The sequence below is a fragment of the Notamacropus eugenii genome, chromosome 4 (assembly GCF_028372415.1).
Source record: "Notamacropus eugenii isolate mMacEug1 chromosome 4, mMacEug1.pri_v2, whole genome shotgun sequence".
Classification (NCBI taxonomy): domain Eukaryota; kingdom Metazoa; phylum Chordata; class Mammalia; order Diprotodontia; family Macropodidae; genus Notamacropus; species Notamacropus eugenii.
Genome location: NC_092875.1, coordinates 451,283,528 through 451,299,449, shown reverse-complemented (window position 1 = coordinate 451,299,449; position 15,922 = coordinate 451,283,528).

The following is a 15,922-nucleotide window of genomic DNA, read 5'->3' as shown; positions in this document are numbered from 1 at the left end:
ACATACATGCTTTAAAAATCTAATTTGGGGTCACAGCTGTAATTGCTAAGGCTCTGGATTGTGTGTCATGCTGGAATAATGTCATGTTAGTGAGGGGAACGCATTCAGCTTTACTTCATGCCTCATTGCACCCTAAGTGTGATGCTATTTCAATACAACACCTACCACTTTTAGGTCTTTATGCTTAAGTATGTCTTGCTGGAGGAAATCAAGCTACAAATTGGATGAAATTTGGTCCTCCTGGTATATACTACTGTTAGAGACCACTAAAACCAATTGTTTCCGAAGTTTGTCTCCTTGAATTCAGAATTTAAATTGTCATGACTCCTTACGCTGAAAAATAAACACAAAAGCTCACCTTGCTACTGGATGAGAAACAGTTTCTTGCCTGCAAAATAATTCAATAAAACTCAATCTTATTCTGCAGTTAAGCCTGACTCAGAACAATTGCTACTGCCTCTGGAGAAACCTTTGAGCAATAGAAAGACCATTAAATGTCCACTGCTTAGGTCCAGTTGGCCTTTCTCCCTCCTAGTCTCATCCAAAACACTTTAAACAAGTGAACTACCCAGTAGTCAGATGACTTCTGATCTCTATATAGTAGCTGTACCATCTGTGTTCAGATCTAAAGAAAACACATATTAATACACATTGTCTTAATCACAATGTCCCTTTTCCTGGACATTAAAATATTTTTGCAAAGTTCACTATCCTATATCAAAGAGTATGAACAATTTGTTTAAAAAAGGATTGCAGACTATCAATAATTATCTAAAAGATGACTCCAAATCACATAATGAGAGAAATGGAAATTAAATCAACTTTGAGGTCTTATTTTTTTTACCTAACTGATTGGTAAAGGTAATAAAAGAGGGAAATAATGCTAATTCACATCTTAGAGTCATAGCTCGAAGAGCAGGAAGGGATAATGGGGAACATGGAGCCCAATGTCATCATTTTACAGATGAAGAAACTGAGGCCTAGAAAAGTTGGGTGGCTTGCCCCAGAATACACAGGTACTATGTGAAAGAGGCTCTATTCACACTCCATTCTCTTGACTCCAAGGTCACCATTATTTCTGTGGCACCACATTCAGTATTTTCCAATCATTCTGAAAAACAATTGAGAATTACACCCAAAAAAATACTAATGTTCATGCACCCAGCAATGAGGCCAAGCTAAACTCCAGTCAATCCAAAATCTAAAACTGTGTTAGAAAGGGGTAATTATTGATATATATTTTTTTTTCTTTTCTGTGAGAACTTTAAGTGAAATCTTCTCAACCTTATTCATTATAGGAAGCAATATACTCCTTTAAAAGCCAGATTTTTGACTGCCAAGATTTTTGGGGACCACTCTAATGAAAATAAATTGTTTAAAAAAAAAGTCAGAAATTCTTGTTCCAGGGAAGATTTTTAGTTACGTTCATTGAACGCTGCTTTTTAAAGGAGGAAAAGCAAACGAAGACAATGCCTTAGAATCAACGGGTGGGTAGTTTAATAACTTATCAATCCACAACCATTGTATTAGTAGTCATAATCAAATTGGACACCTACCTGGAGAAAGGAAAACAGAAAATAGACACCACCTTTTCATGATATTCCTAATTGATAGGGATGTCATGGGCCTTCTCAAAATAAAAGACAAACTACAACAATAACTTATAAAAGAATTTGTTAGCATTATTAGAGGTAACTAATGCTTCTGGTAAAATTTTTGTCACATAAAGAAGACCTGAAAATATTCAACACTGATGTAAAAAGTTTGGTCAAATAGTTTAATTCAATCTTATTTTTTGAAACTACATACCATACCATAAAAAAAATCAAATAAAATGACAACTTTGTAAACCACCACCAACCCACCTCACCCCCGAAGATAGTTCTTGTTCCTTTTGAATAAAAAGTCTGGTCAGAAAAAGTACAAAACAAAACCTGTTCAGGGAAACCTTCAAAAGCATTCATTATACTCTGTACTGGTTTGAAGACACCTACACTGTTCCATCAAGTTCATGAGGCAATAGTTTAAAAAGGACATTAACAAAATGGAACAAATGTAGCTAAAATAAGACAACCAGAGTGGTGAGAGAGCTGGGAACTATAGTATATGAAGAAAATATGATTAGTCTAAGGAAGAGGTTAACAAGGCTATCAGTCAGTCAACAAGCACATAGCAAGCACTTCCCATGTGCCAACATCGTGCTAAAGGCTGGGGATTAGAGCAAGATGAAAGTCATTCTTTCTGCATTTAAGCTCATAATCTAAAGGCGGAGATGATATGCAAACAGTTATATAAAAACAAGCTAAGTAAAGGATCCATAGGAAACAGTCAGCAGAGATAAGTCATGATAATAAAGGGAGACTGGGAAAAGCTTCTAATAGAAACTGTAGATATTCAAGGCAATGAGCTAGACCTAAGGATACAGAGATGGAAAATGACAAATCGCTGACCTTGAGGAGAGCTATCTGATGAAGAGGAAATTGATGATACAAAGTGATACAATGGAAAACATCAACAGGTTTGGATTCTAAAGCTGGGTTCAAGTTCTTCTGCACCTTCTTACTCTGATTTATTTGGATAAGTTAACAAACCACTCTGTGCTTCTGTTTCCTCATCTATAAACTGGTATGGTAGGGCTGTAGAACCTTGAAAGTTCCTTTCAGTTCTAAGTCTAGGATTCTACTTTCTAACAATAGTAACAGCTAATACTAATATAGAACTTACTTTGTGCCAGACGTTGTACTAAGAACTTTATAATTATTATCTAATTTATCCTCATAACAATCCTGAGAGGAAGGTCTCATAATTGCCATTTTACAGATGAAAAACTGAGGCAAACACAGATCATGTGATTTATTTGCCTAAGGTCAGTCAACAAGTATCTGAAGCAGGATTTGAACTCATTTCTCTGCTGACTCAAGACACTGGTGCTCTATCTACTGTACTACCTAGTTTCCTAGAAAATGATAGAAAAAAATGAGACAAAAATGAGAAATGACCAAAAACAATAAAACGTTGTATGCAGTAACAGCAATACTGTTTTAAGAAGAACTTTGAGGGAATAAGTCATTTTGACTAGTATAATAACCAAATTAACTACAAAGGACATATGAAGAAAGCAGCTACCTGCATCCAAACAAAGGACTGATAAATAGCGGCATGTAAAGGGTGATTTTACATATATATATATTTTTGTGTGTATACATATATCTATATATAGATATATACATACATATATGTATTTGTGTCTAATGGTGGTTATCTCCAGGGCAGGAGGAGGGGAGGAAGAAAAAAAGGGGGAAAAGAAATTTGTATGATAACTTTTATTACGTTTTTCAAAGGCATGGCAAGTTTTATGTGATAAATCTGCAGTTTCATGTGCAATCATCTTTTTTATTATATTATGTTATGGAAATGCTTGTTTTATTCCATAAACTAAAAATAAAATAAATAGTATTTGAAAATAAATTTAAAATGATTTTAATTAAAAATTGCTTTTTCAATCAAAATAACTTTTTAAAAAAAAAAAGTGCTCTGAGACAATTGTAAGAAGGAGAGATAAATGTGGGCAGTTCAGGATAGACTATAAGGAAAAGGTGGCACCAGAACTGAGCCTTGAGGAAAGAGAAGGATTTCAGCATGTCTAACAATGACGAAGAGCCTAGAAGAATACATGATGGAGATGGGAAATTTCAGGATAAGACAGGGAAATAGATAGTAGTTGAGTTTGTTTGGAACCTAAAATGCTCCCAAAGAGGGGTATGAAATGAGACTGGAAAGCTTAACCGGAGCCCAGTAGTAAGAGGCATGCGCATGATGACTGTGTTTAAATATCTGTGGAACTGTCACGTAAAAGGTGAAACAGATTTATTTTGTGTTACTCTAGAATAGTGATTTCCTGGCTTTTTAACATATGTCTTTAGAAGTAAAAATTTTGAGCATGCACACCCAATAAATGTATATTTACTTGTAAATTATATGCTATATCACTGAACTAATAATAATGTACATTAATAAATGTGTACAGAATAGAAATGAAAATATTATAACATAAAGATGAAATCACATTTGATCCTAGAATTAATAGGCATTCACTGGAATTTATAGAGTAGGAGAGTGACTTTCACTGTTATGTGGAAGATAGATGAGAGAGGGAAGAGCCTGGCAGAGAGACCTAGTGCTAATCCTACTGAGAAGTATTGATTGCCTAAACTAGTATGGTCTTTGTGTAAAGAAGGTCATAGGCAAGATATGTGGCACAAAGAAATTACAAGATTTAGCAACTGATTGGATATGGGGTGTGAATGAAAGGGAAGAGTCAAGGATGAAGCCAAGTTGTGAACCTAGGTGAATGGAAGCGTTTTTTGAGAGAAGGAAGGAAGTTTAAAGAATAGTGAGTTTGAGGGGAAGGCTAATGTAATGAGATATTCAATCCAGATCACAACCCTCAAATGCCTGCTCAGCATGTAGACATGACATTGTAACACTGAAAGCAAAAAGAGGAGGGGAAGGAATTTCTTAGTGACCATTGCCTCAGAGTACACAGCCTACTGAAGGGTTTATTGACTCAATCGTCAGATCTATAGGTCAGAGTGTGAGGATGCGGGGAGGCTAGAATTTTGTTTGTGCAGCTGCTGAAATTGGTGCCTGGGACCTGTTCATTTAGAACTATCCTTAAGGTCTGACCCCAAGTGAAGAAGGGTAGAGATCTGGGAGCTTGTACTGTGAGATCACTGGTCAGAATGGGAGACTTTGACCCACAAAGGGGTAAAGCAGATGGCATGGCTGTGTTGAAGACAAACCTCAGGAATTGTTATGAAGAGGGTGCTTGGAATGTAGTGGAGTTAAATTGTCCTAGCTTTTGAGAGCTGATTATTAAATTTTTAATATAAGCACTGATACCATGTTAGCAAATCAAGGCTTGATTTACTGTTTTCTTGTTTATCTAACCTTAAGAAACTGACAAAGAAAATGTTAGAGATGTAGATTAAAGGTAAAACTGAATGATATATGCATTTTTTTTTCAGAGGCAGCAGGAAGATTGTTTCATAGAGTCAGTTGTTAAATTTTTGCCAGCATGCCACTGTATAGAATCCATCTTTTCATGCCTCATTGGATTGATCCTGAGCTCCTTATTATCACCCAAGAGTTCCATAGGTTTAGGGAGATCCCACTTTGGAAGAACACTGCAAAATAAAATAGAATGAAAACCAATGAGTAAAATTTATAGGGAGATTTTCTGTCAACGTAAAGATTAATGTTCTACCAGTGATAACTGCCTAACAATGGACTGGGCTGCTTAACATTGTAATGAGTTCCTTGAAACTGTAAGTGTTCCAAAAGAAACTGTATTACCATCTGTCAGAAACTTTGTAGAAGAGATGACTATATTGGAAGGGAAATTAGACTAGATGACCTCTATATTTTAGATTCCAGCATTCTGTGATTCTATTTTTTTAAAGAATTCTTTCAGAGATCAGCTGTGTAGAGCTAACTCCCAAATTTATATACCCAACGTTGAGCTCTTCGCTAAATTCTAATCCTGAATTTCCAATTGCCTGTCTAGCATATTCCTTGGGATATTCCACTAACCCTCAAATCTCTAGATGTCAAAAACTGAACTCATCTTCTCCTCTAAACCTACTACCCCTCCCAACTTCCTTATATCTGCTAGTAGGTGACCTTTCTATTTCTAGTGGCCCAAAATTTAAATATAAGAATCATTCTGAAGTTTTTCTTCTCCCTTGTCTCTCTCATCCACATCTACATCCACACATTTGTCCAATTTTTTTGACTAAAATAACCTCTTGTTCAGTCCTACTCATACTACCACAGCCTTGGTTCAGGCTGGAACATTCTTTTTTTCCTGGACTGCCATGTGCCTCTTGTCAAGAAGTCAATTGGTCAATGAGCATTCATCAAGTTCCTACTGTGTGCTAGACCCTGTGGAAACAGAGTGACAAAAGACATCCCTGCTCAATCCTGGGGGTGGCAAAATTCAAGTAACTATTTTCAAGTAAGCTATGTGCAGGATAAACGGGAAATTAGCAGAGGGAAGGCTTTCAAATTAATGGAGATCAGGAAAGGCTTCCTGAAGAACATGGGGTTTTAGCTGAACCTTGAAGGAAGCTTAGAAAGCCAAGAGATAATGAGGAGAGAAGAACAATCCAGTCAAGGGGGTAGGCAGTGAAAATGCCCAGAATCAAGAGATGTTAGTGTCTTGTTCCAAAAACAGCAAGAAAGTCAAAATCACAAGGAGCAAGAGAAGGTGGAGGATGGCAAGGGACATAAGGGGTAAGACCAGAAAGGTTGCAGGGGCAGGAGGAGGGAGGAGGGGAGGGGGAGAGTAATGAAGGGCTTTTCATTCCAAGCCGGATTTTACATTTGCTCCTGGAGTTGATAAGGAGGTTCTGCAGTTTGGCGAGGAGATTTGTTGATCGGGCCAAAATTTTAGGAAAATCACCGGTAGCTGAATGGAGGATGGACTGTGGAGAGGGCTAAGGCAGGCTGACCAACCAGCAGGCTATTGGAATGGGGTAGATATGAGGTGATGAGGACCTGTTGGCAGTGTGAGGGAAGAGTCTGACTCCAGAGTTTCCTCCTTTATAAACTATCCTGTCAAAAGAATACTTCCAAGGCTCAGATCTGATCATATCATTTCCTAGCTCCAAAACCATCAATGTCTCCCCCTTACATAGAAAATTAAATACGTGTTCCCCAGTCACAATCTGGTCCCAAACTCATTTAACTTTCAAGCCTTGTCATATACTACTTTCTCTATAGTCTGTGCACTAGCCAGACTGGAGCACTCCTCCCATGCTCTGAGGCCCAGACATTCTCATAGACTGTCTCCTATACCTGAAGTACCTTGTTCTCTCATTTAAAGGACCCACTCATCAGTGACTTCTTCCATAAAGCTACCTATGACTCTCTCCACTGGATTAGATATGTACATCCTCCAGTATTCCTAGGTAATTTTCTCTGAAGCTCTTTTTCTCCATCAAATTCTACCTTGTGTCCCATTTATTAGTGTGCATGCTACATCCTTCTCATGCTGAAGGCTTTTTGAGGTCACTAAGTGATATTTTATTTTTGTATTGAAGGTCCCTCACATCATACCCTGATTGTGGTAGGCGCTTAAGAGTCTTGGTGGAATTGAATTGAAGAACTAGTTCAGGAAAACATGGAGACACTATTCTTAGGAGTTAGATTAGGTAATACTAAAGCTTTGGTGCCAAAATTAGCTAAATATTTGTTTAATGAGAATTACGACCTCTTTCCCTCAGCCAGTTATTTTTATTGTGTATATTTCTTATTCATTAATCCCCATTGAGGTGATTAAAGAATCCTTCTGAATTTTCCAGGTATTTATTTATAAATCAATACCTTTCGTACCTATGATTAGAAGCCCATTCACTAGCCATGATCATAGGTATCATGTGCCACAGGCATCTGTTTCTCTCCATCAGAGAAGGAAAAACAACTCTGTCTCCTAGAAATACTAAGAGGTGGAGACTCTCCATATCAACCTTTTGATTCAGATCCCAATAATAGAACAGCCTGTCATTCTCAAAGGGTGAGTCCACTCAGCTCCTGTATCATCTCTAGCATTTGAACTATTCTGATGCCATTAAAACAAAGCTAAGTAAATCCAGTTTTCCCCCTCTCTCTTTTCTTTTCCTGTAACACACATTCCTATTCCCACCCTCACCCATCAACTTACAAAAGAAAGGATTATTAAAAGATTATTGGAAATTGTTTTATAGAGTTTAGGTGGTAATATTTTAAAACAATTTTTTGAATAAAATGAAAAAAAATCACCAGAATTCTGAAGGCTTAGGTTATAGAATTCACGCTCTCTTTATTGTAATACTTCCCATTTAGTGAAAAGGACAATCCATCCTAGGGGAAATGTTTTGGTTTCTTGATTCATTTTTGGTCATTTATGTTTAAAATATGTCTTCATTATTCCACAGAGATCAAAGATGAGGAAAAGGACCCATATGTACAAAAATATTTGTAGAAACTCTTTGTGTAGTGGCAAAGAATTGGAAATTAAACAGGTGCCCAACTATTGAGCATGGTTAAACAAAGCATTGGCTACATATGTAATAAAATATCTTTGTTCAAATATGAAGAGTTTCAGAGGAAACTAAGCACTGTGAACTGGTGCAGGGTGAAGAGACCAGAGCTTAAAGAACAATTTACACCATCACAACACCATTGTAAAGAAAAACAAGCTTAAAAGACTTTAGAACTTTAAGTAATGCAGTGATAAGTCATTAGTCTCAAGGACTAATGATGAAGCATGCTACCCACATCCTGCTGAAGAGGTGATGGAGTTAAAATGTAGAATGAGAAATACATTTTTGAACACGGCTGAGGTGGAAATATGTTTTGTTGTGCTATGAATATTTGTTATGAGGGTTTTATTTTTATTAATGGTTCAATTGCGGGGAAAGGAAATGAGAGAGACAGATAATAAATATGTGCAAACAAATACATGAGATGCCCTCCTCCCAATAAAAGATGCCTCGAATATTATTACTATTGCCAGAACATCTTTCTTACAAAATAACCATTTTTTTTCTTGGAACATTTGCCAATAGTGTTAAATACTCTGGGGAAAAAATGAAAAAAAAAATGAGAGAAGCTTGCCATGGAAAGCTTTCTACTGTGAGGCAGTGATAAAAAACTGAGGGTAGAAACAGCAAAGTTCACATGAGGAAATATTATGAGTAGAGTCAACATGATGCTATTGTAACAGAGCTTGCCTCTCCTGTAGGAGATGGAGTAATGGAGATTCTCTCTCTCTCTCTCTTTCTCTCTCTCTCTCTCTCTCTCTCTCTCTCTCTCTCTCTCTCTCTCTCTCTTTGTATGTATGTATATACGCACATATATACGTATATACATGTGTCTGTACATGTGTATATATGTGTATATGTACGTTGCATTGTGTATGTATATATGCACACATATGTGTATGTACACACATGCATGCATGTATGTGTTTGTGATCGACCTCTTTGTGTAGCATAGGGAAGTATGTAAGTTAAATTAAGCCTTAACCAACTGAATAGGGATTGGGACTATACCTGTGATATCATGGGTATAGGAAACTCCTTGGAAATAGACTCCCTTGGCCAAGGCGTCAGCCACACCTCTCCAACTTATAGCCCTACAGAGTTGCTTAGTGTAATAAGTGTAATACAATAGCAACAACAATAATATTTATATAGCAGTTTTAGGTGTGCAAAGTCTTTTATGAATATCATCCTATTTAAGCTTCATAACCATAGGATGTACGTGCTATTATTTTCCCTATTTTAAAGATAAGGAAACTGAGTTAAAAGGAGTCACATAGCTAGCAAATATCTAAAACTGCGTTTGAAATCAGGTCTTCTTGCAGGTGCAGCACCCTATATCCACTGCACCACCTAGCCGCCTTGAGGAGCTGTCTCAATAAAGTGCTGAACCTGAAGTCAGAAAGACCTGTGTTCACATACTGCTTCAGATACTTGCTAGCTAGTGTCAGATACATGAGCTAGTATGAACCTGGGCAAGTGCCTTAACTTGTGTTTGCCTCAGTTTTCTTACCTGTAAAACGAGGATGACAATAGCACTTGTCTCCCAGGGCTGCTGCAAGTATCAGCACGTAGCAGGTGTTATATAAAAATGCTAGATATTATTACTGTTGCAATTGTTGTTAACTATTTGCCCACAGTCACATAGACAGCACATGTCAAAGGCTAGGAATGAACCCAGGTCTTCTTGATACCAAGGCCTGCTCCTGTAACCACTATGCCACACTGACCCTCAAGACTTAGCCTACTGAATAATAAAATATGTACCAAAAGAAAGAAACTATAGCTTATAATCAGGTATGAGGTAGAGGGGACAGGCTTTGAAGTCAGAAGATGTCTCAGAAGGAAAGATTGTTGGTGTCCATGGTGATGGAGTTGGGGCAGGGGACTTTAACTGAAGTAGAGACTATATTGGGAGTACATCTGTGATAAAGGGGAAGTTTTATAGTGAATTCAGGTATCTTGGTTTTCAGGATGTCAGTAGGTGTTATAAGGACTCTCTCAACAGGCTCCTTGGTCCCAACACAGATATATAAAGTATGATACCCAACATTGTGCTGGTCAAAAATCCTGGGGCCCTAAATTCAGAGCTTTAAGAGATTCATGTGTCTAGAAGGAAGGATGTCAAAGCACCATTGCTGTCCTCTAGTGTGGGTTGTTTGGGGAGGAGCCAAAAGTGCAGTTGAGACATTGATTCTGATATGGACCTGTCTTCAAGGACTAAGGTAGTTTGATCCCAGAATGAAGCAAATTCAGCCTGATGAAGGGGTCCTATTGCTCATCAAACTGGATGACTGTCATTCTTCTTGACTATATTTGATTCAGAAAACAATTTTCAACCTGAAAGCCTGAGAAGATTACATATCCATTAGTACCCCCACTCTCCTGTTTTCTAAAGAGGGTATAGTTCTTAACCTTTGGGGAACACATTTGAGAAAAAATGACCTAGCTGGAAAATAGAGATCATAGGGAGATTCATAGATGTAAAGTTGGAGAAACCTTGGGGATTATCTGTTGCAAGCCCCTCATTTTACAAATAAGTAAACTGAGACACGGCTAAGTGATGATTTATTCAAAGTCACACAGATAGTAGAGCTAGATTGGCACCTGAATCCTTTAACTCCTTATTTTTACTGTATCACCCTGTTCTATACTGAATCATCTCTGGGTACCCTCAGTCAGATAACAACTTCTACTAAAAGCTTAAGCACAATGCCAGGAACTTTCTAAATGCTAGGAATACAAATACAAGTGAGAAAAAAAGAAAGCTAAGGCCTGTCCTCAAAACAGTTTATGCTCTAATAGAGAAGACAATACAGAAAACGAAACTGAAATGGGAAATGAGGAAGAGAAGGTACCTAGAGAAGGACAGCATGATAGAAAAATGTAGATCTGGTGGGAAATAAAAGGATGATGACCTTAGGTGCCCTGGTTAAGTGGAAGTTCTGGGAAGAGATCTCTACCTTTTATTCAGAGGGAAGGGCCACAGGAGCACAGGTTACTGAGATTCCTCAGGGAAGCCTCCAGGAGAGGAGATTCCTCCAGAGAAGCCAACATGGCAGAATGCAGGCAGCAACCAAGTTGAGCTCTCCCAACCTTCCCCTCTAAACAACGTTAAAATGAAAGCTCAAATCAAATTTTGGAGAGGAAAAGCCAACAAAAAGTCAGAATGAGACATTTTTCTGACTTAAGACAACTTGGAAAGTTGTAGGAGAGGTCTATGACACTGGGGTGGAGCATGGTAGCAGCAGCAGCTTCAGGAGCTCTCAGTTCAGAAACAGAGTCAGACAAATGGTCAGAAAGAGTAGCCCTTTTCTGGTGCAGCTGGTATTTATTGGAAATTCTATTGCTCTTTTGCAGTTCTGGGTCACAGGTGCAAGGAAGAGAGAAATGCTTGTGATGGTCGCAAAGGAGTGTAGGACCTAGTTGCAGTTCCAAGGTACTGAGAAGTACTAACACTTCTGATTGCAATAGAGTAGGCTACTTGGTCACAGTTCCAGGGCCAGGAGGAGCACTGCCCCTTGCAGATGCTGGGGAACAGGAGATCAGAATACATACCAGAAGAGCAGTGACCACAACTTTTCCTGGATTACACCTCCTTGGAAGGACCAAAATCTTACAGATCCCTAGAGCTAGCTCTGAAAACAGAAGTGCAATAAAACCAAAAGTATGGGGCAGTGTTTTTTCACCCTCAGTTAAGCAGAGTCCAACTTTAACATAAAGTTCAAAGCTAAGAAATAGGCTGGAAAAATGAACAATCAAAAAAATCTTTATCATAAAAATTACTATGGTGGCAAAGAAGAGCAAAATGTCAGCTCAAAAGGCAATATTATGAAAATAGCTACAAACAAAGCCTTAAAGAAAAATGCTAATTGAATGTAAACAAAACAAGAATTTCTGGAAGAGTTAAAGAAAGAATTAAGAGTAGTTGAGAAAAATTTGGGAAAATGAGAGTGATGCAAGAAAATTATGAAAGGATAATTACACAGTTTGGCAAAAGAGAGACAAAAACAGTAAAGAAAATAACACTTCAAAATGCAGAATAGGTCAAATGAAAAAGCAGGTTAAAAAAATTCACTGAAGAAAACAATGCCTTAAAAATCAAAATTGGGCCAGTGGAAGCTAATTTCTCTACTTGGCATCAAGAAACAATAAAAAAGTCAAAAGAAAGGAAAAATAGAACGTGTAAAACATATTGTTGGAAAAAACAACTGACCTGGAAAATAGACAAAGGAGAGATAATTTAAGAATTATTAGACTATCTGGAAGCTATGATCAGAAAAATAGTCTAGACACCATATTTCAAGAAATTATCAAAGAAAACTTCCTTGATATCCCAGAGCCAGGTGGTAAAATAGAAATTAAAAGAATTCATCAACCACTTCCTGAAAGAGAGCCCAAAATGAAAACTCCCAGGAACGTTATAGATTCCAGAACTCCAAAATAAAGGACAAAATATTTTAAGTAACCAGAAAAGAACCATTCAAATATTGTAGCACCACAGTCAGGATCAGGATGTAGCATCTTTCATATTAAAGAGGGCTCAGCATATGTTATTCCAGAGCAAAAAGGAGTCAAGATTACAACTGATAACCCACAACCCAGCAAAAATGAATATAATTCTTCTGGGTGTCATGTGGGGAAATGTACATTTAATGAGATGAAAGACAAGTATTCCTGATGAAAATACCGGAGCTGACATAGTAATTCTACTATTAGATCTGTTTTCCAAGGTGATTGGGGAAAAAGGAAAAAAAAGCATATGTTCTAAAAATTTATAGCAGCTCTTTTTGTGCTGGCAAAGAACTGGAAACTGAGGGGATGCCCACCTATTGGGAAATGGCTAAACAAGTTATGGCATATGATTGTCATGGAATACTACTGTGCTATAAGAAATTATGAGCTGGTTCGTTTTAGCAAAACGTGAAAAGACTTGCACTAAATAAGGAAGAGTGAAATAAAGAAAATGTAAACAGTAAAAGCAATATTATTCTAAGAACATCTCTGAAGGACTGAGTCATATTGAGTATTGTAAATATACAAACCAATTTTAAAGTACCTATGAAGATGAAATTAAGCAAGAGTAAGATTTTATGGATGTTATAAAGATAAGAAGCCCAAATTAAAAAGGATAGAAAGGTAATGAAAATGTAGGAAAAGAAGAAACCAGAAGTTCCCCAAACCCAGCTGGTCAGAGTACGTACACAGTATATACATGAAAAGAAACTTCCAGGCTATAGTTTCCTTTATTAAAAAAAAAATTAATTTCAGAGTTTTAAAAAATATAGCATTTGACTTTTGTATCACAGTCATTTCTCCTTAACTTCCTCTCTACTGTTGAATTCTTCTTTGTCCAAAAGAATAGCATTTAAACCAAGCCAACTGATAAAATAACCAAATCTGATATATAAACAGTATTCCACACTCATAGGACTCCATTCCATCTTTCTCCTGAGAAGAGACAAGTATGTTTTCGTATCAGTTTTCCAAGACCTAGACTGTGCATTACAGTTCATCCATTTGGCTGCTGGTTAGGATTGTTATTTAAAACATTAAAGTAATTGTGTATATCCATCACTTAGTACTGAGATCTATTTCGTAACTTCATGCCAATCTTCCTATGTTTCCTTGAATTTCTCATTCATCATTTTTATGATGAAATAATGCTTAATTTTATTCATAGAATACAATTTGTTCAACCATTCCTCAACTGATGTATACTCACTCACCCATTTTGATTTTTTCCCACTCTGTATTTATCTTGTAATGAAAAGCTATAGTGTATCAGTGTAATGCTAATGAGATTAGAGATCTTCCTCACCCATTAATGGATCTGCCTATTAAGGGGAATTTGATTAGGGGAAATGTGTAGGAAGGCCCACACCTTCTGCTAATGAGACACTGGTTCTCCAGGGCTGTGATGCCCTCTGGCTCTGAAAAGTATATAAATAGTCAGAGGTGAGGATTTTCTCTGGGGCTTACTTATTGAAAGTGTTTATTTCCCCAGATGAGACTCTGGGCAGTCACTAAGGAGCTCCCCGGCTTTGAAAACCCAGATGTTGGTGCTTCTCTCTCTGATAACTATGTATGTATGGTCAGTTATCTGTCTGTTGATCTATGATGTATGTATAGCTTATGATTATGCAGCTGGAAGCCCTGTCTGTGGATTTTGATTTCTCTGTATTTTCTCTGACATTCAAGGTACTGATTTTTTCCCCTGAACTAAGTGATTGATACATGTGCTTGATTGTTGACCCCTCAAATTTCACTTTCTTTTTAGAAAAGCAGATATAAGAATCTGTGATAGCAGGCCATCCTGTGTATATCCAGGTCCTTGCCTTTACAACCAGGCATCTCTAGTTTTGCACGGCAAAAGAGATGCCATCTTGGAGGAAAGAAACACAAAGGAAAAAAAAAATTACTGCTATTGAAAATTAGGATTTTTTTTACTGGATATGTGATTTCATTAGTGGAATTGATCCTGGTGATGTAACTTGCTCTATCAATGCATATTAATACCTTCTCTATGATTTAAAAGTATTAGAGAGTTATCTTGGATACTGAACATTTAAATGATTTGCTTGGGGTCACAGGGAGTGTATGGTAGAGGGAGGATTTGAACCAAGAATTTTTAGACTCTAGAGAAGCCATTTCCCTATTGATTATGCCAAATTGTCTCTTTAAAAGGATAATGTTAATGATGATGACAATAATCAGGATGATGTCAAAATGCCTATGTAGATTTCAGGTTTAGATATCTTAATGTCTTGGGTGTTTGTGTCAATATTCAGAAAGGCTAAAAATTTAGCATAACATTTCTATAGCTCATCACTTACCATGGAAGACTGTTACAATAATTTATTGAAAGGAAAATTCTTCATTTCGGGTTACACCTTGATTAACAAGGCAAAGGTCAGGACAAAGAACTAAAAGGGTTTTTTTACAAGTAAATCAAGGTAGCCACACATGGATGGGCTGACATTGATTATCAGCAATGAAATCAAAGTGAGGCCAGCTTTTACAGGTAACTTTAAGATAATTCAGATAGATATACCTCAGAAGAAAAGGATGGGCCCTTGCAACTCTGTACGTCCCCAAGGTAGCAAGAACATGAGGATTTGCAGGTAGGATATGTGACAAAGAGCAGATGATTAAAAAAAAAAAGCTGCAGACTTAGTATCTCCTTTTCCACCAAAACCTCTCCCAACAATGACTGACAAACAGGACTGGGAACAACGGGTAACTGAGTCAATATAATTTATTTTTTTTTAATTTATTTTCAATGTTCCACAGTCACTGCCATACAACCTAGATTTTTTGTTTCCTTCCCTCTACCTCTTTCCCCACTACTTTCCCTCTCCCTCCCTGAGATGGCATACAATTTTATACAGGTTCTACTCATTCATTCCTATTAAATACCTTTTCACCACAGTCATGTTGCTTAGAAGAATTAAAATGAATGGGAGAAATCATGAAATAAACCAAATGTAGTACAAAAGAAAATGATCTGCTACATTTTGTGACTGAATTCCATAGTTCTTTCTCTGTATGGGGAAGCCATTTTGCCTTAAAAGACCATTGGGAAATTTTTTAAGTCCTTGCATTGCAATGAAGTTCTAAATCTAGCAGAAAAATTCCTCTCATACTGTGGTTGTTGCTGTGTACAAAGTTCTCCTGGTTCTGCTTCTTTCACTTAGCACCAGTTCATGTAAGTCTTTCCAGGCCTCTCTGAAGTCTTCTTGTTCATCATTTCCTATAGCACAACAGTATTCCATTACATTCATATACCATAATTTATTCAACCATTCCCCAATTGATGGGCCTCCCCTTGATTTCTA